The sequence below is a fragment of the Ochlerotatus camptorhynchus genome, unplaced genomic scaffold, assembly GCF_037179485.1.
Source record: "Ochlerotatus camptorhynchus isolate MF236.1 unplaced genomic scaffold, CSIRO-AGI_Acam_v1.1 ptg000367l, whole genome shotgun sequence".
Lineage (NCBI taxonomy): Eukaryota > Metazoa > Arthropoda > Insecta > Diptera > Culicidae > Ochlerotatus > Ochlerotatus camptorhynchus.
The window spans coordinates 1,281,903-1,303,817 of NW_027040855.1; the positions used below are offsets into that span (position 1 = coordinate 1,281,903).

A 21,915-nucleotide genomic window follows, 5' to 3' on the forward strand; every position below is an offset into this window, starting at 1 on the left:
GCGTAATGAATTGCCATTTTTTTGAAGTTTAAAAAGAAGCCTGGGTATGTCAATTCGATCAAACGTTTTGCTGAAATCTGTATACAACACTTCTACATGGTTTCCGTTATCCATTACATTCAAGGAATAATTAATTAATTCGAGCAAATTCGTAGTTGTTGAACGGCCTTTAAAGAAGCCAAGTTGCATAGTAGTTATTCTGTTTTTTATTTGAAGAAAGAGTTTTTCATTTACAATCGCCTTGAAAAGTTTCGGAATGCAAGAGATAATAATTGAGGGAATACACACACACACACTGTTCCCCTTAAACCTATAAATGTATGCTTTTTCGGCCTTTTTGAAAATAGTCCTTGATCTTATATTGCTGGCTGTCTTCTTTTTTTTCAAATCACTTTGTGTTACTACTACACATGACGCAATTCTCTTTATTTTCGAATTTTCTTTTAATTCGTAAATTAAAACAAAAAATGTCCCTCAATCTAAAAATACTTATTTCTCTTCGTTCAGCGAACACAGAATAGCGAGAGGAAAAAGCCAAGCAAAAAAAAACAGGAAAAGTACTCAATTCGTTTAATTTGTATCACCATCATAATTATCACCCCTAGATGTGTATCTCGGGCACCTAATTGGCAGTTGAAATCAGCAATACAAATTATGGGTGGGAAACTTCAAAAAGCTACGATGACTATTAGACGAAAATTCTTGCACTTAGCCAAGTTGCTATGACCGGATAAGTTTTAGATTTTCCATGTTTCAGGGATTCAGACAAATCTTAAAGCTTCCGGCACTCATATTCTGGAATTTGAGGGGGAAAAAACCTAAAATCAATTAAAAATGCATGATTTTGAAACCCAGAAACCGCCCGTTAGCTTAATGACTTAACACTTGAACGGAGCAGTGGCATTTTCAAAATCTTACAGCACATAAGTAAGAGTCCTTTTTTTTCTCTAGATGGGTCAAGCCCGGTGGTAAATATTTTTTCACAATCGCTTTCGGCACTTCTATCCAGATCTTGGTTTCAGTTCCTAGCAACAATCTACTAGCGCTTTCAACTCGAAAACTAATCCGTCAAGCATCTTGGAAGCCACCTCGCAATTCAGAATTAACCAGATCCAACCGGATCAAAATGTGCAAACGCTTCGATTCGACCTCCGAGTAAGCGTTTCAAAATGGGGATCCCGTTTAAGAGGATTGCCCCGCTCGCGCGTTCATATTTAATCAGCGCAAGGTTATTCGGCACGCATCGAATGAACAACTACATCCCCGCTTTTCGGAGTCAATCGTGAACCGCTAATTAGCCGTCCAAATCACCTTTGTCACACAAGCTCACATCCACACTCATGCGAGAGGAGTCCACCCCTCCCCCAGCATCTTCGAATATACAGGCGAACTTTGCTCGCACGCCAAGATTGATTGATTTGCGTGGAGTCTATTATTGAAGCCCGCAGCAGCTAATCCATCCATGCAGCTTCTGCGTGCCAAGTTTAGCCTAGTTTTGCTGCCTCACCTCGGATCATTTCTCAAATCTCTTTTGTTTTGTCTCGCTCGGGTCGAAAATTGAGTTCCACACCGCATCGTCGTCGGTCGATCGTGAGCTTATGTGTATGATAAATTTGACACGAAACGCATTTGCTACCACACCGCATGTGTAGCCCTGCGGTCATGACAGATGTGGCCGAAAACAAAAATCTCGTTTCCAGCTGTATGGCCGGTTATTAAAGGCAACCAACCACCGCTATCTCCTCTCGAGTGCTCTAATGACCATCGCTACCGCCACCGCCATCACCTGACAGGTTGAGACGCTTGGTCAATTGTCGCGCATTTTTCTCCATTTTCGCCGTCTCTTGCCCTCTACCATCAAGTCAGGGTGATTGTGAATTGTGATTCTTTTTTTCTCGCGTTTTCGGACTGCACAAGTGTTGCTATTTTGAAAAATTACACCCAATTTGTCAACTTCTGAATGTACCTAAGTGCTACGATGACGACGACGTTGCGAGAGAAAACCACCCCTCAAGGGCCCTCGGGGGGTTGGCACTTGAAACGAATGGCTGGGAGTTGCGTTTTGCTGCGATTTCAACATCCCAGCGCGCTGAAAACTATGTCAATCCCATCGCTTCATCGCCACCTTCAAGATCAATCAATCCACCACACCGGCTCGGAACCAAGAAGAGGCAACTATTCCGGGAATCACCTGACCAGCCATAATTCTCCCCGGCACGACTAGTTGAGAGCTCATGGCGCGGGGTTTCCTGGTATAGACCAAGAAGAAAAGATCCCGCCGACTCGATTACCATAAATTTCACCTGGCGAAAACAATCGCGCAAATATTTTATCGCAAACGCATCTTCCCTTGTTTGGGAAAGCTCATGTACCCGCACACACACGTTCACACATCGGAGAAGATCCCTCCTGATCTTGTGAACTCCACCGAGCGTAGCCTCCCTCTGGAGGATGGCGAAAGTTTGGTCCAAGTCTCACATTTCACCAGTCAGAGTGGTGTGCACTGCGCAAGATTGTGGGTGCGCGATAAGGTCCCAAGATTTGTAGCTGCCCAGATCTGGCCCCGGCCGACTGCGACCCCAACGATGTGATGCGGTTCTCGAGCTCCGCGGGTGGGTGCTCGCTGCATGGGCGCGCAGCCTCCACAGCCAGGCACTAACTTCACTCTTAATTTAAAGTCAAATCAATTTAATTTCTTAATTTCTGCTTCTTTCGCTTTTGAAGCCTTCCTCATAGGACCGTGGGGGAACGGCATGGAGGAGATTCTTACCTCTCGAGACGTTTCTGGGAGTATTTAAAAATATCCCATATGTTTAGTTGCTTGTCTCGATTTTCGGAAGAGTCGTCGTCGAGTCAAGTGTGCCTTTCGGATCTCGAGATCTCGAGGAAGCAAATTTTTCTCACGCGGCGAGAACGGAGCCTTCGGCGCTGAATGTTTTTCAATTAAGCAAAGAAAGGAAAAGAAGTACCTCTCGCGGTTGGCCACTTACAGCCTCCGATTGGGAGGGGCCACAAACACCGGCCGCCGTCGCCGCCGCCGCTCTGCCATCGTACAGAGGTCGAGAATAAAAGCGTCAATTAATTAGGCCATGACCAACAAATGTTAATGGAGTTCCGAGCGGCGATGGCCATGGCCGCCCGCCGTCTTGGAAGTGCGCGAGGTGAGCCGACCAGAGGGACATTGTGAAAATGGAAGTAAAAGCTTCGGGCGTGATTGCACGGCGAGTAATCGTTCAATTAAGGCACTTTTTCTGCGGCGAGATTTATTGAACTGTCGAGAGTGCAAACGGTGCGGTGCACAAGGAAATCAAAGTGGGAGAAAGTTAGCCCCGCGTTCTGAGTAGGATTCTCTTCTAAGAGATCAATGCAATTGGAGTTTTAATTGAAATCACAGCTCAGCATCGATCGTCGGAGGAAGGGAGGAGAGCTCTGGAAGCCAATATAAGAAAATGCGTTGGTGGTGGCGATGATTGCTGCGCTTGTAAGTGGCTGATGTCAATTGAGACTTCTATTAGCAGCAATTAACCTTCCCCTATTTGGGTGTGAGTCGGTGGGTTCTGATTTGATGCTGGGCAGCCGTCTGATGGCGTTCGATGTGTAATTGTAGCTAGATGATGGTTTGTTGATAAACGTTGCTTATGGACAGTCCCTAGTATTTACATCTGGTTGAAATACGAATGGTAATGTATCTGAGTAGTTGAAAGTTATACTCAAGACAAAACATATTGCTTTAGAATATTCAGATAGACTTCAGTTCCTACTTTTAATCTAGATTCGATAAAATTTTGCTGTCAGAAGCAAACAATGCCAACACCATTTTACCAGCCAGAATTTTTCGACGTAGGACTACGCCTTTGATTTTCATATAGGGGTACACTTTGTGAAAACCGAAAATCGAACAAGTAACAAAATTATGAAAGATTTTGAACGTTAATAACTCAACTGCCCCTGGACCAATTTCAATAATTTTATCACCAATCGATCAGAAATATTCCTATGCTTCTAGAAAAATTAATACTTTATCATTTTTTAAAATGTCACTATTGAAAATTGCACGAATGTGCAACTGTTGCTATGATAATTAAAATTATCACCGATTGCCTGCGAAAAGCGATTTCCCTAACACAGATTTCAAAGTTGAATTCCATCCGGTCTCACCGAACGGTTTAAATTCAAGCACGGTGGTGTTCTACAGAACACAACGAAAGGCTGCCTGCTGATCGGAATCAGTAGCTCTTCGTAAGTCGCGGTGGGGCATCTATGCCAATAGCGTCATATTAAAGAGTATAAACAGAGAAAACCCCGCTCAAATTCCTATTCCTACACAAAACACAAGCTCCTGCTGCAGTTAACAAATAAGATTTATTGTATAAGACCATGTAGTCCTACGTCACCATTGCGTATAACCCCATAGGGCTGTCCCTTGTAGTTTTTTTTATCACACTGACGCAAATATTGATTTCATTTTTGGTTCGACGTCACTCAAATTGGGCAAGGTGGGCGGTGGTGAAAAACATAAATAACAAAGGACAAAAAAAAAATAATGTATGAACACTAGGATACGTCAACCCTTTGTTCCTTACTGCTCTTTCAATGCATATATCCTTAAGAACAGTATAAATTTGAACAAATTTTGGTTATAATCTCGATGTACGGGAGAATTTTTAAATGTTTTATGTGAAATATATAGCAACCGAAACGATCCTATACATTTGCTTTCCAAAAAAACCAACTATTGCTCAAAGTTCTTCAAATCTCGGATTGAAAATACTATACAAAACAACTTTGTCGAATACTCCTAATTTAATAATAATAACACATTTTGATTGAATGTAGTAACTCAAGGCGGGAGCAACCGTCAACAATGCTGATGATGGTACAGCATGCAACACCACCCTACTACTTCTTACCGAATTGACTACACTCAGAATAATTTTCACTTCAATGCTACGTGAAAACATACGTAATTTTTTTCCATCGTACTTTATATATATGAGCTACGTGATTCTCATGTAGGGGTACTGTAAAACGGGGTATCTTTGATAGTATAATTTAAAGATTAAATGTACTCGTTGTGCTTTTTCCAAATTAGAAACATTGGTTCCATATTGTAGCTTAGGGTATTTCCGTTGATATTGTGTATAGTTTTTATATGTATGTGTTACATATTTTACAAACATATTAAAAAACAACTTTCGTGTTTTTCGCCTGTTTGAAAAAGCACTCAAACCATCACTAATGAAATGTATTTCCGATATAGCCATCACAAATTCAATGTGGTATTCTTATTGTTTATGATGTTTTCTGATTATATACACGCAAACCAAAAATCTATTACAATGAATGTTAGTTCCGTTTCCTATCATCCTCTGTTCATGAACATCGCAACGAATGTTAGAAATTGACCATGCAGGCGATGTGTCTTTTTTTATTTCGTGTTCCATCTAGGTTTCGACTATACCAGCAAGCTTGTAGAACGACGTACATTGTAGAACATTGTAGAACGACGCACACACTTGTCTCGAATCTCTCCAGCAGAAAAAGCATACGAATTCGAGCATTTTTATTTCGTGTTGCATCTACGCTTTCGACTATACCAGTAAGCTTGTAGAACGACGCACATTGTAGGACATTGTAGAACGACGCACACACTTGCCTCGAATCTCTCCTGCAGAAAAAGCATACGAAGTCGAGCATGCGAGAAAATGAGCGCTTCATGTTTGCTTTTAGGCTAACCATATTCAGAAGCGTGGAGAGAGCAGTGGAGAAAGCGCAGGTCTGATAGTCGCAACGTCCGTGGTTCTAGTCCAGTCGGCAACCTTTTTTCTATTTTTTTCGACATAATTAATTTCACTCACTAATACAACTCCACATTTTTCGGTCTCCAATTTTCTTACATCGGACCGCAGCTAGGTATATCGCATCCTCGGTTCATGCGGTCTCCACTTACATCCTCTGATGATGAATCCCACATAATTGTAAGCGAATCTTACATCCACCGGTTGGGTGTACTCATTCAAAGTTTCATATTCAAAGAACTAAATTGTTTGAGTTTCAACCATATTTTTCTACATTCATCGAGCATTATCAAAGTAACCCCAAATCAAAATACTGAAGTTCGGTCACAAAACAAAAAAAAATAGTACAAATGCTTTAATTTCCTTTAAACATATTACTGACAAACTGACTCTTGGATCCTCAGTACTTGTTTTAAAAATATAAAATTTGAAAAACGTGACGTGAGAAGCAAAACAATAGCTGAGTAAAGAAGAATTGCATTGTATCACACTATCGCCTGGAAATGCTTTCGACAATGTGAGGCTTCCGGTAGCAATAGACGTCACTAGAACTATTCGACAGCCGCAGACAGTATATGAGCAAGTCCAACGCACACTCTTTTGCCTGTGAATTTGAGTATTGTATGAGCTAGGTAAAGGAGAGTGCGTTTGATTAGTATTGTCACATTTAGGCCATCGTTCGGACATTTTGATCCGTTTGTCCCGAAAATCCGGTAAAGGAAAACGAGTATCGGAAAAACAATTCCCTGCGATTGAAGCCCAGGATTTTGTTGTTTCTAATGGTGTAGAAAGAGCATTTAATTTCAAATAGCTTGCTTTTTTCCAGGAAAGTGGCATTTCCTCTCATAGAGAATATGGACTTGAGGTGTTCGATACTACTGGCTATTTATCCAATCAGTGTATATGTGCTCAAAACGCAATCTTGCGCCTATGATTTCTCGGGAATTTCCCAAAAAAGTATAAAGTTTGTTCCATTTAGAATTTGGCCGCACAAAAAAAGTCATTTCTCCAAGGGAAAATAAAGTACAAAAACGCTAAAGGTATCATTTTGTAGGATTTTTATTAAGCTTTAATGGAAAAATACAACAAATATTATTTGTCAGCTTTTCGGAACTTTTCGCGGAATACCTCTCATCATGTTTTGCACAGTAGTACTGTCAACCTCATCTACCATCTTTTTCTACCACTTCTCCAAATCAGATGGTGGTTTGATTGTTTCGCCACATTTCTTCAATTTGCGCTTGATAATTGCCCAAAATTTTTCAATGGGACGAAAACCAGGACAATTTGGTGGATTGATAATTTTCTCAATAAAATCGACATTATTCTGCTTATAGCATTCTATGACATCGCGCCTGTAATGGCAGCTGGCTAAGTCAGGCCAGAACTTTACGGGACCTTCGTGTGATTGAATAAACGGCAAAATTATGTTCTGAAGACGCTCTTTCTTGTAAAGTTGTCCATTCATAGTCGCTCCAGGGATGAAAACCTTTGTTTTCTTTCCGCAACTGCAGATGCCTTGCCAAATCATCAACTTGCGAGCGAATTTATCTGCAAAGACAAGTTTGAATTTATCCGGAGCATCTCCCTTACGTTTAGCAAAGTAAATTTTTTGGAACGGGATTTGTCCAAAGTCCATTTTTACGTAAGTTTTATCGTTCATCAAAATGTGAGTGTGAAATTTTTTTTCACGCCTGCACGTTCCATCTTCGATAAACTTTTGAACAAGTATATGAATCCTGATGAAATTTTAACTACTAAATAAACAATCCTTCCGGATTGAAATAGTTTCTTGCTACGACAACTAGAGGCGCTACAGTAATTAAAAAGAAGCGGCCAAATACTAACTGGAACAGACTTTACTATATTTGTATACCAAAACTTTCTTCAAACATGATGGTATACATAAACTTCCTTCTTCTTCTTCTTCAGTTTTCAAGCTTATTGCATATCGCATATTAGCTTATTGCGTGCTCTCAGCTTAGTGTTCTAGATGCACTTCCACAGTTATTAATTGAGAGCTTTCGATGCCTGTACCATTTTTGCATTGGTATAATTGTGTGGCAAGTCCAATCATACTTCTATGCCCAGGGAAGTCGAGAAATTTTCCAACCCGAAAAATTCCTAGACCGGATCGGGAATTGAACCCAGCCACCTCCAGCATGGTCTTGCTTTGTAGCTGCACCTTTACCGACTGAGCTAAGGGAGGCCCCCATATGATTGTCAAAAGTTTGACGCATGATTTTTCAATTTCCAAATCATGCGTTAAACATTCTCGCTGTAAACTTGTCACGGACATAGTAATTGGACGCGTTTGTTTTACCACGTTGTCACATTATCTTGTTCCTTTGCTGACCGGTTCACAAGGGTTCACATGTTCGTAGAGCCAAGTGTCCTCGTTTTTTAGTTTGATTTATGATCTGATCGGAAAGTGATACGAGTTCTCCATATATTTCCTCGTCATATCAAATGGGTCATAAATTCTTCTTATGACAAAAACCTGCAAATAATCGGCAATTAAAATTAAAATCGAGTTCTTCATATATTTCCTCATCATATCAAATTAATCAGGAATTCTTCTGAAGATCTTCGGTCAGTTAGAATGTATTTCAAAATAGGCATGATCAGGAGTCATGTCAAAGATCTTCAAATGATCAGAAATTGGAATTAAATCCTTTGAATATTCTTTAATCATATCAGGTTGACCCGGAATTCTCCCGAATTATCAGAAATTATAACGCAGACCTATGACTCAAAGGAAATTTACATCGAGTTCTCTATATATTACCTCATCATATCAAATTGATCAGAAAATCATCCGAATTATCAGAAATTATATTCGATCAGTAGATCTTCCATAGGATTTCTGATAATTTGGAAGAATTTCTGCTCAATTTGATATGATTAGAGAATACATGGAGAACTCTATTTCAATTTCCTATTAGTCGAAGGTCTTCAAGATAATTTCTGATAACTTGGAAGAATCCCTGATCACTTTGATGTGACAAAGAAATGCCTTACCTTACCAATCAAGGTAAGGCCTTGTTGTCCCTGCTGTCCGAAGAAGTCGTCTCCACTCTACTCGATCCATGGCCACACTTCACCAGCCTCGTGGTCGCCTTCTACTTGGTCCAGTGGCGTCTCGTCCATATGTGCACCTCGTGCACTGCACAGTCTCAAATTTTCAAAAAGTAAGATTTATATTTCATAAAAATTGAGAGGCAAAAATTTAATACTCAATTGAAACCATTTTTGTCCACCCTATTTATTGGTTTCATATGGATAGTAACTGAATTATCCACTACATCACTGGATAGTAGCTGAATTGTTTACCAAATCGCTGCTCAACCTCCGTTTTACCCACCACTGAAAGAAATGTACGTAAAACAGAAGCGAGGCATAGCGATATTGTTTTCACGTACGGGCACGCTGGGATTTTACCACATGCAGACAACACTCTTTTGGGACTTCTATGGCGAATGAGCGACACAAAACAAGCAAGGAAAATATGCCTTCGTTCTACCAAAGCCACCGCATGCTTAGTTCTCCCAGTCTGAGCACTTATGCTTGTGCACCAGAAACGCTCGTATTTACAACCAGATCAGTTGTATATGTATTGAAGTCCCGTAAGCATAATTGCCGCTGTGTTAGTGTTTATTTTGTGCACTTCTATCTTTGCACAGTTTAAAGAGAAGAGAATAAATAAATTTTAAATTTTTAAATTTTCTCACTACCATGTCTGCATTTTATTCAGTATCCTCAGAGCATTGATGGAATATTGTTCATAGCATAGTGCAAAATTAAATAAGAATCATACACATGAGACTTAAAAAGAAAATCAATGTTTCTATGCAAGAGTAAGCAAAACTGGTAGCAGAACTGTTTCCCATCATCATTTCGTTTATTTTTTTATGCAGGTACCCCCGTCGAAAGATTTGTATCCCATTTTTTTTTTATTATGCATCAAAATTGGCTTCTACTGTTACAGACAAAATATAAATAAACTAGGTGCACAACTAGTGAATTTTCTCACGTGACGCCACTGACTTGGTCGATCGACCTTGCCCGCTGCGCGCCTCTTCTTCTTGTTCCAGTTGGGTCGCTTTCTAGAACTATTTTCACTGGGTCGTCGTGCGGCATTCTTACGACGTGCCTAGCCCTGCCATAATGCGTCTTTGAATTTCTCTGCTGGTATCATTTTCGGCGGTCACCAGTGAGCCCAAATACACAAACTCATTGACCACCTCGATTTCCTCACCATCAATCTAAACTCGGGATGGGAGGCTAACATTGTCTTTGATGCGTTGATAACAAGTCCAATCCACCTAGTTTCAGCCTTCTGTGTGATGTACGTTTCCACCATCGTCTCAAAGTTCCGTGCCATGATGTCAATGTCATCGGCGAAGTCAAGAAGCTGGATGGACTTCCTGAAGATCGTGCCACTCGTGTCTATCCCAGCTCTTCTGATTACACCTTCTAACGCGATGTTGAATAGCAGACACGAAAGGCCATCACCTTGCCGTAACCCCCTTCGAGATTCAAAGGGACTCGAGTGTGTCCCCGATGCTCAAACAACGCACATCACTCGATCCATCGTCGCCATCCGGAAATCCGTACTCATGAAAAAGAAATACTAAGAGCATTAACCAGTAAAATCACTTTAAATCGTCAAAAAACCTTTAAACACCAAATCACTTAATGAACAAAAAATCTTAGATCACTTAATGAACAATGAAACACCAAATTTCCAAGAAATATTAATGCTATTTTGCTTTAGAAACGTCAAATGACATTCAAAAAATGTCATCTTCTTCTGTTTTCTACCGATTGAATCCATTCTTTCCGAAATACCTACTACGTTCACTTTTTTAATGTTTATGCTAAGCTGGTCAAACAGGACTGCCTACGGAATTTGGCTGTGCACTAGGAGCATGTTAAATCCTTGCCTTTGTTTTGTTTCTCGGAACAGTATTGATTTGTCCGTTGGGTGGATTGATCGCATCGAACAGTAATACCCATATAGGCCACGACCCGGTCGAAAAACGCTGTCAATTGCAGTGTTTAATGTTTAGTACAGTAAACCGAAAACATAACCATTCATCGAAAACGAACTGTTATTTATGCAGTAGTGAAACTCAATCCTCCTCCGAAAACCTGAATGTTTGTAGCTCAATATTTACATTTCAATTCACCAATAGTTGACGCCGCCCTGAAAATGATCAAGAATGCACAACCACCTTATTCCTGGTGGCTACGAGAAGCGCATGTGACTTTTCCATTCGTAGTTGTTAATGTTATTGTTTGCTAACAACACACCCGAACAACGTCCCCCAAAGCCGGGTGCCCGCGCGAAAGTGCTTGAATATGGTATTTTTCGCGGTGGAGCTTTGCCAAAAAGAGTGCTCCCGCGCACGGGTGCGCATTCTTCTGGGGCAAAAACAAACCTTGTTTTTGTTTTGCAATCACGTGGTATATTTTGCTTAATTCAGACTGCTGGTGTCATTCATGCTCATAGGACTTCATTCACCCCTGCTCGGTGCTGAAGTTTGCATATTTGGGAGTTTCGGGCCGTTTAAGTACGAGGATGAAACTCGAGAGATTTTACAAGGAGTTTGAAAAGATATAAATAAGCGTTACAGTCGGTTGACAACCGAAAAATGCAGTGAGATTTAACCGGACTGTCGGCGCGCGGCAGACCACTTTTTCAACCTTTATCGATCTGTCAACACGAATTATCGCTGACGGATCGAATCAAATCCCCGTTCCATCTCGAGCGCATGGCGCGAATTTTGACCTGAGGCAATCACTCCCTCGCCTGCCTCTCAGAAAGGAAACCCATCAATTTTCCACCGGGTTGACAGGTTCAAAACTCGGTCATGGCAACAAAATAAAAAAAAAGAGTGACAGAAAGCTCTTGCGTATATCCCTTGGGTCGCGTCCACACTCGCACACACACAAATGATCAATCCAATCGCCCATTTCCTGTGTCGAATCCATTTCTTGCTTGGAGCCCAACCGGCATCAGTGGCGGTAGCGGCAGCGACGGCGGCGACGGCGACTAACGAAAGACATTAATTTATTCCGCGGGCTCATTTACGGTCCCCAGAAAGTGTCCCATCCGCAGTTCCAATCGGCTGCAACCGTCCAGTGGGTGGAGCGAGGGAGAAGCAGCGTGGGGAGAAGAAGCTTTGAACGCAAAATTATCCCACACTTTTGTGACCGACATCCGGTGCGATCCGGTCTTTCCTCCGGTCGGGGTGGATCCACCGAGAGTTGCGGCTATCGACTCCGGACTTGACGCCCCGGGTCCGATAAATTGCCATCGGGGCAGATTTAGGTTTGTTTCTTTTTGCTGTCGTGGTGGTTGTTTTCCCTTTTCTGAAGCTAGGAAGCACAGTTTTATGGCCCGGTTCTTTCCTCTTGTGTCACAAAAAGATGCTCGCTCGCTGCTGAAGTGGTCGGTCCCCCTGGGGACTTCATCGGTGATGCAAATGTGTCTCTCTACGGGGGAGGAGCAGATGCTGGCTGGCTGGCTGGCTGGCTGGCCCTCCCGCAGCATCAGCAGCATTGGAGTGTGTGTGTGCAGAGGGTGGGGTTTGTAACGCAAGGCAGAGATCGAGATGTTGTTCGGCGTTTTTATGGGTTTCCGCTGCCGGCCGACGACCGATCGGTGCTCCCCATTGCAACATAATTAATCCGATTGATGACTGCGCGCGAGTCGCAAGTCGTTGTTGTTTAGTATGAATGCTTGTGTTATTTTCTGCGCATTTTCGGGAGGGAACTTGTGGGGATTGTGGTCTGTGTGGGGAAGAGGAGGGGTGGTCTTTATGCGGTGTTTCCATGCCCGGGAGGTGGAGATTTTTTGATCACCGCGGTGGCACCAAAAAAAGCACGCCGGAAGTATCGATGGTTTTGGGATGGTAGTGTTTGTGGTTACCGCTGAATGATGGTTCGCTTGGAGCGATATTGTTGGATTTTGAATACGTAATAGAACGATTTAGTGGTAAAATAGGGTCATTCAAAGTAACGACTGTCTCAACGTTGTAGACTCCACAAACGAGAATGGTCCATTTAAATCAATAACTGCTCTCCACTGAACACGACCTTCAAAACCGATAACTGTTTGCTCAAATTGCTCCTCGCATATTTGGGATACCATCTGGTGAATCTGCAAACTGTTCTGCCAATATGCATCTTCTTCATCCAGCACGTCCAATAAATGCGTCATACCTCCTCGAAAAGCAATCCAACAACCGAACCAGGTAACAATTAACCCCTGGCAGCTAAACGGGGAAAATTACCGCGCGTAATTCCCACACCACCCGATCGATCGGCCGACCGGTGAAGCAAGGCTGCTACATCACCTCTCTCCCTGATCTAGATCATCTGCGCCCGCGGGAGCAGACAGCCCGCAAACCGACTCGAATCCGATTGAGCCGAGCTGTTCCACACATGCAGCACACACCGCCAAGCGTAACATTTTATCAATTTCATGCGAAACTTTCCCCGTTGCTACCTCCCGCATCGGAGCCCACGAAAACCTTCGCCCTCTCAAATGAGAAAATACTGTTAATCTTCTATTTGGAATATAATTATAACATTCGCTGCTCTTCGCAAGCCCACCTTCCCGCCCCCAGTTTCTTGGTGTTGGTCCAGCCAGCCACTTTCATTCGAAAACTCCTACACCACCGCCACGCCGCCGCGCCAGTCAGTGCGTTCTCATTTCACACATCGATCATCGTGCCCATAAACATATCGAAGTGGTTTTTGGAGCCCGTGAAAACAGAAAACAAAACAGAGCAACAGTGCAACTCATCATCATCATCGTCCAAACTCGTCAAAACTCGTACACTGGCCAGAGAGTCGAGTCCCACTGTATAAGAAGCATAATTTTCCTAATGTTATGTTAATCGAAAAACAAATATTTGCGCCCCTCCGCCGCCGCCTGCCAGCCGGCTTGGAAAGGGTCTCTTTTGGCACCTCTCGGCTGTTGAACTGGTGGCTCTGGCTCCAGCTGTTGCTGGTGCCGTCTGGATCGGACAGTTATGGGACCGATCATCCAGCTAATTCGAACATGGAAAGCAACCTTAGCTGTGGTCGGTTGGATGGTGGACCTTCGACGTATGCATATATTGTTGAATTTTACAAATGTCCAATCCCAAAAGGGTTGTCGCACATAATTTCCTGTCAAATGTCTTAACTTGATCACATCACAACTTCCGGCAACTTTTTCGGTATGATTACTGATTGTGTCTGCTTCCATGAGATGTTTTAAGGGACAGCTTACTCAGAGACAAACCGACATGACACTCAATTCTGACTTATGCCCGAACATCGTAAACGGCCGATTTAAATGTGCAGTGATCCAAACTGTCAAAACCATAGGATTTTTTGATCTAGATGAAAATAATTTATCCAGAATAGATCAGACACGAGCCAATTCATAACTTTTGCATGTGGGTTCATGGCTTAGCTATATATTTCCGGCGAACACGGAGCCAGATGTCATTGATTCTTTTTGCTCCTTTGCGCGTTTTGATTCTTTTTTTTTATAATGGAAATCTTTTTTTTTTCTCCTTAGCTTCCTTAAAAAATTACATGCAAATATGTTTTGTATATCATCGTGAAAAAATGGGACCCTCTACAAAACCAAAAGGTTGATGTTTTGTGGTTTTGGAGTCCATTTTTATGACATGATTACTTACGAAAAATGTGTTTGCATGTGAATCTTGTTAAGAAAAAAAATTAAAAAACATATTTTGTTAATATTTTTCATATTTTTGCTCGATATTTTTCGAAAAATCAATGCGTAATTAATTTTCAGAGCGGTGAACTTCCCCTTAATATCATTTTAATTTTTTTTTTTAATTTTGGAAAAAGATATAAAAAATTTAATAAAAAACACTTTTTTCTTATTTTTCAATTAAAAAATAACGTGGAAAAACATGATTTGTAAGTCATCATGGCATAAAGTTTAAATCCAAAAAACACAAATCATCGATCTTTCGGTTTTGCTGAGAGTCCATTTTTTCAGGAACCGATAGCAAAAAAAATTTACGTTTAAATTTTTTCAGAAATCTAAAGAAAAATCTGTTTTTCTTGGATTTTTGATAAATTGTTCCAAAATTTTTCGCGCCGAAAATAAAAAGTTTAAAATGACTTAACACACCAAAGTATCCTAGAGATCCTATAGACCATAGCTTAGTCGGTAAAAGCGTAGATACAAAGCAAGACCATGCTGGAGGCGGTTGGGTTCAATTTCCGATGTGGTCGAGGAATGTTTCGGGTTGATGAAAATGCTATAGACCTACAGAGTTACCAAAAGTACACGAGAATATGAGAAAATTGAACATGGAATGTGGAATTTCGGAACATCAGACTTCTGATAAGTTATCAGGATTAAATTGCCTATAATGAGCATGAGCATGAGTACGGTTGACCGCCCGTGGATTCAACTCTGTTATTTCCAGATCAGCTGTAATTACACAGAGAACCAATAGATGTTGCTTGGGGCTAGCGATCTTCCTCAATGTGTAAATACCGGGGATCTAAAACTAGCAATACCAGCGCCGGCTACGTTGGAATGTTGGTCAAGAAAAGAATGGGTAGGAATATGTTGACGTAATACTCTCTTTAATGAAAGCCGAGAACACCTCTGTGTAGTGGGTGACCTCGGCGTAGTGGTTAGCATCCATACCTCTTCTCACGCCAAAGTCACGAGTTCAAATCTCACCCCCAGACAAGTCACGAATGACCCAAGAGCGTTAAAGTGACTATAATAAAAAGAAAAAGAAAAAAAAATGCCTCTGCTGTAAACGAGGTGCAGAATTGCTGTCCTAACAATTCACTAAATATCGCGAAGAAGCTTGGGTTTGAACCCACGGACTTCTGCTCAGTAAGCAATATCGGTCACCACCAGGCCACCCAGCTCCTTATATTACAAAACAATTATGATCAAGTTTCCGTTCAACTTGTTGTTTCTACGTTTCGATGCCGGCGGTGACCTAACCGACGACGACAACAACTACTCTTGAGAAGGATTTGCGATGGATTTCCGATCAAAACGTCTTACCTAAATCTCAAATATTACTTTCTTTACGTACCCGGCTCTCCAACCGAATTTTGTTACGCTTTACATCATATTATGAAAGAAAGTTGTACCGTATGCGTGATAATGTTTGCACCATTGAGCAATGTAAAAATTAAAAAAAAAATCTCAAAAATTTCGAGTTTTTTTTTTTTTTTTTTCAAATGAGGGATGTTTCTCAAGGTCTTAAACTATGTTAATCATGGATCGAATTTCCACTTGCTGCAATTGCGGCCTCCACACGCTTCCGGAATGCATGGCAGGTTCTAATAATGTAGTCTGGATCCATTTCTCTCCAGGTCTGGGTCAATGTTTGTCTGAGGCTTTCTGTACTCGGGTGGCGTTTAGAACAGGCCTTGGCCTTCATGACGTGCCATTTTGAGTAATCCAGCAGATTAAGATCGGGGCTGGATGGCGGCCACATATCCTTCGCCCAGAACGGAAAGTGCGGTTCGAGGTGTGGCACGGAGCCCCATCTTGTTGAAATACAACATTTGGCTTCGGACCGTACTGTTCTTTGATCCACGGAAGAACATACTTACTTAAAATCCCGATGTAGATCTCCGTGTTGACCTTGTCGCCTTCTGGAATGAACACCGGGTCCATTTTTTTTTGCCATCGGAAGCCATCAATCCAAACACCATAACGCTAGCAGAATGCTTGGTCAGACACACGTTCTTGTGCTCGTCAGCCACATCTTTTACTGGAAGAGAACTAATATACCAGTCGGTTCTTTAATTTGATGCGGGTTCGATGGTAAACATACTCTCGTCAGTGAACAGGATTACCGGATTTTTTCGCTTAAGGAAGTTCAAGATTTTCTTGCGTCGTTCGACTCGTAGCTCTCGGATGCGGTTGGTAATCATGTGAGTTTTTTTCCGTGCCCTCGACTTCGCCCCGCAATCTTCCTTTACGATCTTCCGTGCCGTAATGTCACTGATCCCGTGTTCCTTTGCCATTTTCCTTATTGAACGCACTGGATTCACCCGAATCTTCCTTTTGATAGCAGCGATAACCCTCGGAACCCGAGCTGACCTCGGACGACCTGTGGCCACCTTCGTGGATAGTTGTCCTTTTTTTCTCGGTCTAAAACCCTTTTGACGGTCCACCGGGACACTCCCACGGCGATTGAAATGTCTTTTTGTGAACTAAGTGAATCATTTTCTTTTATACACAGCCTACTACGGTATGAGCTATAGGCTACGTGCATGCAAAGTAAACCAAGGCATTGTATGCACAGGTGAAACGGAAACTTTATTTGTACGATGGTGCAAACATTATCACGCATACCGTATAAGGTGAAGGATTGAACACATAATGTTCTGCTCAGTAAGCAAAATCGGTCACCACAAGGCCATCGAGCTCCTTATGTCACAAAACAATTACCACCAAGTTCCTGTTCAACGTTACTACAATAAAAACTATTCTTGAGAAGGATTTATTATAGATTTCCAATCAACGCGTCTTTCCTAAAACTCGAATATCGTCTCTTTTAAGTTCTCGTTCCACCAACCGAATTTCAATACGCTTTATCTTATTTCAAGAATAAATTCGATTCACTCTAAAACTCTATAATGTGAAGGAGATTGAACCCTTAATTTTCTGCTCAATAAGCAAAATTGGTCGCCACTAGGACACAAATTAGGATCAAGTTCCCGCTCAACTTGTTGCCTCTAGGTTTCGATCCTGGTGGCGACCTCACAGACAACGACAAACACTGCTCTTGAGAAGGATTTGATATGGATTTCCGATAAACACGTCTTAAGCAGACGATCTTCTATTCAGTAAGCAACAGTGGCAACCACAAGCTAGATGAGAACCTCATTTTTTTGAGTCGTTATTTGATTGAATTAAATTCAAACGAATAACTGCAAAGATCTCATCCGAATGATTTGTAATAAGCCAGCCTCCTTATGTTTCATAAGCTTAAAATCAATCGTTCTTAGAAGTTTACCGCTTACGATACATCCATATAGATTTCACTATCTCCTGGCCAGAAACTGCATCCCTATTACCAATCACACTCCATAAAATCAAGAAATCAAGAACAATGATAATAAAAGTCTAAGACCGTTTTAAAAAATGTGGAACGCTTAACGATTTTGCGTGTCATCTTTGGGCAGGGCCATGCTTATCTCCTCTGTATCGGTCCAATGCAAGTTGTATTCTACATTGGAAGTAAAACAATAATGTCATCATCATAAACCTCGATTCAAAGTAAAACGGTTTAATACACCACCGCGCCCCTGGTGGTTGGAACAAAAACGTTTGACAGGCATTTGTTGATGTTTCATTGACGAAAAAATTGGTGAAAAGTTTTTCTCGATTAATCGACGCATCCTGAAATTACGGATCATGGAACTTGAGGAAAAAAAAAAATTGTTCATAAACATCTAGAGAACCCTTCGTGGTTTGCCTCAAAAATAGCAAAAGTGTTAAAATTCCCAAAGTCAACGGTGAGTCTTGTAATCAAACGTTACAAGGATACTCTGAGTGTGGATAGACAAAAAGCGCATCTATCATAAAAGTAGCACTAGGGACAAAGAGCTGCGGAGAAAGGTGTTGAGGTACGTGAAAAGCAACCCTGGTGTCTTCATACGTGATTTGGCAAAGAAATACGATTCCAACTTTTCCACCGTGCATTAATCCTTTCAAGAAAAGGATATAAGTCTTTTTGTGCCAGTAAACATCCGAATCGCTCCCTGAAACAACATTTAGTGGCCTAAAAGCGAGCACGATTACTATACGAACGAGTTTTGACGAAATTTGATGACTGTGTTTTAATGGATGACGGAACATGTCAAAATCGATTATAAACAAATTCCCGGACGAAAATTTTACCTAGCAACTGGTCGAGGTATAAGTTTGTTTTTGCTAATAAGTTTGCTCGGAAACTAATGATTTGGCAAGGAATCTGCAGTTGTGGCCTTAAAACCAAGGTTTTCATCACATCTCACACAATGCGTCGAAGGTTTACATTAAAGAGTGTCTGAAAAAGCGGATTTTACACTTCATTCGGCAACACAAGACCAACGTTATGTTTTGATCGGATCTAGCCAGATGGACTCTAAGGAAGTACTAGAATGGTATGCTGCAAACAATGTTAATTTCGTCGCCAAAGAGATTAATCCTCCGAATTGGCCTGAGTTCAGACCGATAAAAAAATATTGGGCAATTGTCAAGCGAAAACTTCGAGGATGCGGTAAAGAAGTGACAAATGCACAACAAATGCGTTTAAAGTGGAATAAGTTCGCCGGTACAGTGTCACAAGCGAATGTGCAGATCATGATGGCATCGATCACAAGTAAAGTGCGACAGTTCGTTCGAAACGGAGAAATGTAGTAACTTGTTATATATCGTTTGAAAGCTGAATAAATACCCTTTTGTTTGACGTTTCGATCAACCGTGTATGCTGTTTAATTCTTGAGTTATGATCACTTGAATGCGTCCAAATTTACTTTGAATCGGGCTTTAAAGCATTTAAAAATATCCAAGAAAAAAGTTTCTCAAAAGTTATGATTAAGTTAGTGAACTTCAGAAAAACCGTTCTAGTTACGAATGTTTGAAGTCATTGTTTACAAAAGCTGTTGCGCCCTAATTCCAGCTCTATCTAGATATATCGATCTTCCATGCATGTGAGGTTAAACCGTATTAGTTCAATCCAACATACAAAATAGTTTCATAATATTGCATGTCAAATGCATGCATTGCAAAATGTCAAATTGAAACAATTGATCTTCTTTAGGATACAAAATTAAAAAAAATCTAATTTAATGTGAACGGTCATTAATAACATTTCTTCTCTTTTACTTTGCAGGTAAGCCAAAACAACAAGTCTAAGTGCACAGAACTGCCAAATTATCTACCCCACACAAGTTTCCGGTTACGTAATCGGAGAACCAGCTAATCGAATCAGCTAGTCACATCATAAGGTATTGCTAGCGCTTAATTTTCTAGATTTTCAAGATCAGCACTACATCGGAAAATTCACCAAAACCACCCACCCCCCACCTGTCCATGCTGATCGCCAATCAATTATCCCACACCCAGCGGATCACGCACGGGAAGTTTCCCCACCCATCGTCGATCCATTGGACCCCATCCGGCCCTCAGAACCAATCATTCATGTTTCCTTCGACACAGCACACCGCTGGAAGCTACGGATGCGCACCGGTCCGATCAGTCGGGTTGGTCGGTATACCGCAGACCTGTCGTTTTCCGCCTTCAACTTGCTTGCAGGTACAACAATCCACCTATCTCTCACACACTGCTCCCAAGTGACTCTCGCTAGCTTAGCATAAGCACACCATTTCCACCGCCGCAAGCGATCACCGATTCAACGACCAAGACGGCTACGACGACGCCACCACCTCCAACTTCAACAGGCAGTGAAGAAATAATGACACCCAGCATCCAGTCGTTGTCTTTCGTTTCTTCGTTCGTGGTCAGTTCCAGGAAATGCTCGAAGGAGCCTTTCCGCCCCGACTTCCCCGCCCCGTGTCCCAGTCGTCACAATCTATGCGCGCCGGTCACATTCTGACGACACAGGTTGTCGTAAAACGTTCAACGACGAAGACGATGGTCGGTCCCTCGCACGGCCATTAGCAACGGGCGATTGTTGATTTTTATACGGCAGATTTAAATCTTGCTTTTTTCCTTCATTCCGAAGCCCGATTAGATGTTTGTCTCCTGCTCCGATGCTTCTGCGACTGCGATCTACGTGCGGATGTGCGGAGAAGAAGCAACTCGGGGTCCCGGCGGCAGTGGACTAGTTCTCGCGAACAGAGCAATGCCATGGGAACTTTGGTCCCACCACCGTAATCAGAAGTGGCGAGGCTGAAATTAGTATCGTGAATTAATTAGTCTTTCGCCGTTCGAGGGTCCCAACCCGCTGCGCTGCGATGGCTGTGGATCTTTCTTTGCTTCGGGGGGCGAGCTCGGTTCGGCTGCTTTATTGATTTCCGATGTCGTTAGCTGATAAGCGCGTGAATTGAATGGTGCGCTTCATTTCCGCTTAATTAAGGGTACGCAACGTACCCTCGGTCGTCGTCGGTTGGTCAATCGCCGCCTTCGGCGGTTATGGGTGAGTTTCTAGTGAAAGTGAGCGACAACGATGACGGTTTGGTGATTACTGTGTTGAGCTCCCAATCGATCCTTGGTACTCAAATCCTGCTAAAGTCACACCGGAATTCCAGCCTCTATGAGTCACCGCCATTCACTCAAGATCCATCAGTCATTACCTACCGATATGTCGGTATACAAAAAAATACGACCCATCAAGAAGACCCCAAACAACGGCGAGTGGACCTCTCGCACCCCACCATCATCAAAACACCGCACCCGCCCGATTCCACTTTCGCACACGAAAATCAGCAGCCCTCTCAACAGAAAAGTGAGCATCTTGAGGTCTTGATTGGAAGAAAAGTACTTTGTCCGCCGAATAACTGAAAGGCCATCGACGAACATGGCGGCGTTGGCAGCAGCAGCATCAGAAGCAGCAGAAACAGCAGCCTTTTTTTTAGTGATGTGTGCTTCTTCTCTTTGGAGCACTTGTTCACACGATTAATGACGCGCTCAAGTACCTGTGAATCGACAGCCGCCGCCACCGCCAGCAATATCGCAAATCGGCGAGTCCTTGCCGCCGACCGACGCCGTCCCCGTCATCTTCTTTGTCGTGATTTTGATGAATCTTGAATGCTTAATTTTGAGGTCAGTTTCCATCGGGGAAAGGTCAATCAATGAAGCAGGTGAAAATGGACGGCTTAGAACACGCGCTCCAGGTCCGTCGTCCAGGTGATTTGGGAATGACTCAGCGCTAATGCAATCCTAGGGCAAATCAACAAATTGGTCCGGTCCGAATATGGAGCAAAAGCCAATTCCACCCATTATTGCCAGTAGGGTGCTGGGAAAGGGAAAATAAATAAAATCCTCCTCCAATGTGAAATCCTAAATTAATATTCATTTAGGGGTCTGCATAGAGAGGAACACAACTCTGGACGATTGGTGGAGGGGAGGAGGCAAAGGGACGTG

General features: G+C 42.2%; 1 protein-coding gene and 1 non-coding gene across 2 annotated transcripts in view; one reads left to right on the forward strand and one right to left on the reverse strand.

Annotated features, from left to right (window-relative positions):
* LOC135709876 (zinc finger protein 37-like) overlaps positions 1–21,915 on the forward strand; it is a 218,554-nt gene that overhangs the window by 25,562 nt on the left and 171,077 nt on the right. The gene's annotated exons all lie outside the window — the stretch shown is intronic.
* Positions 17,964–18,069, reverse strand: LOC135709957 (U6 spliceosomal RNA). The gene has a single exon (XR_010518383.1). It is a non-coding gene; the product is annotated as a U6 spliceosomal RNA (small nuclear RNA).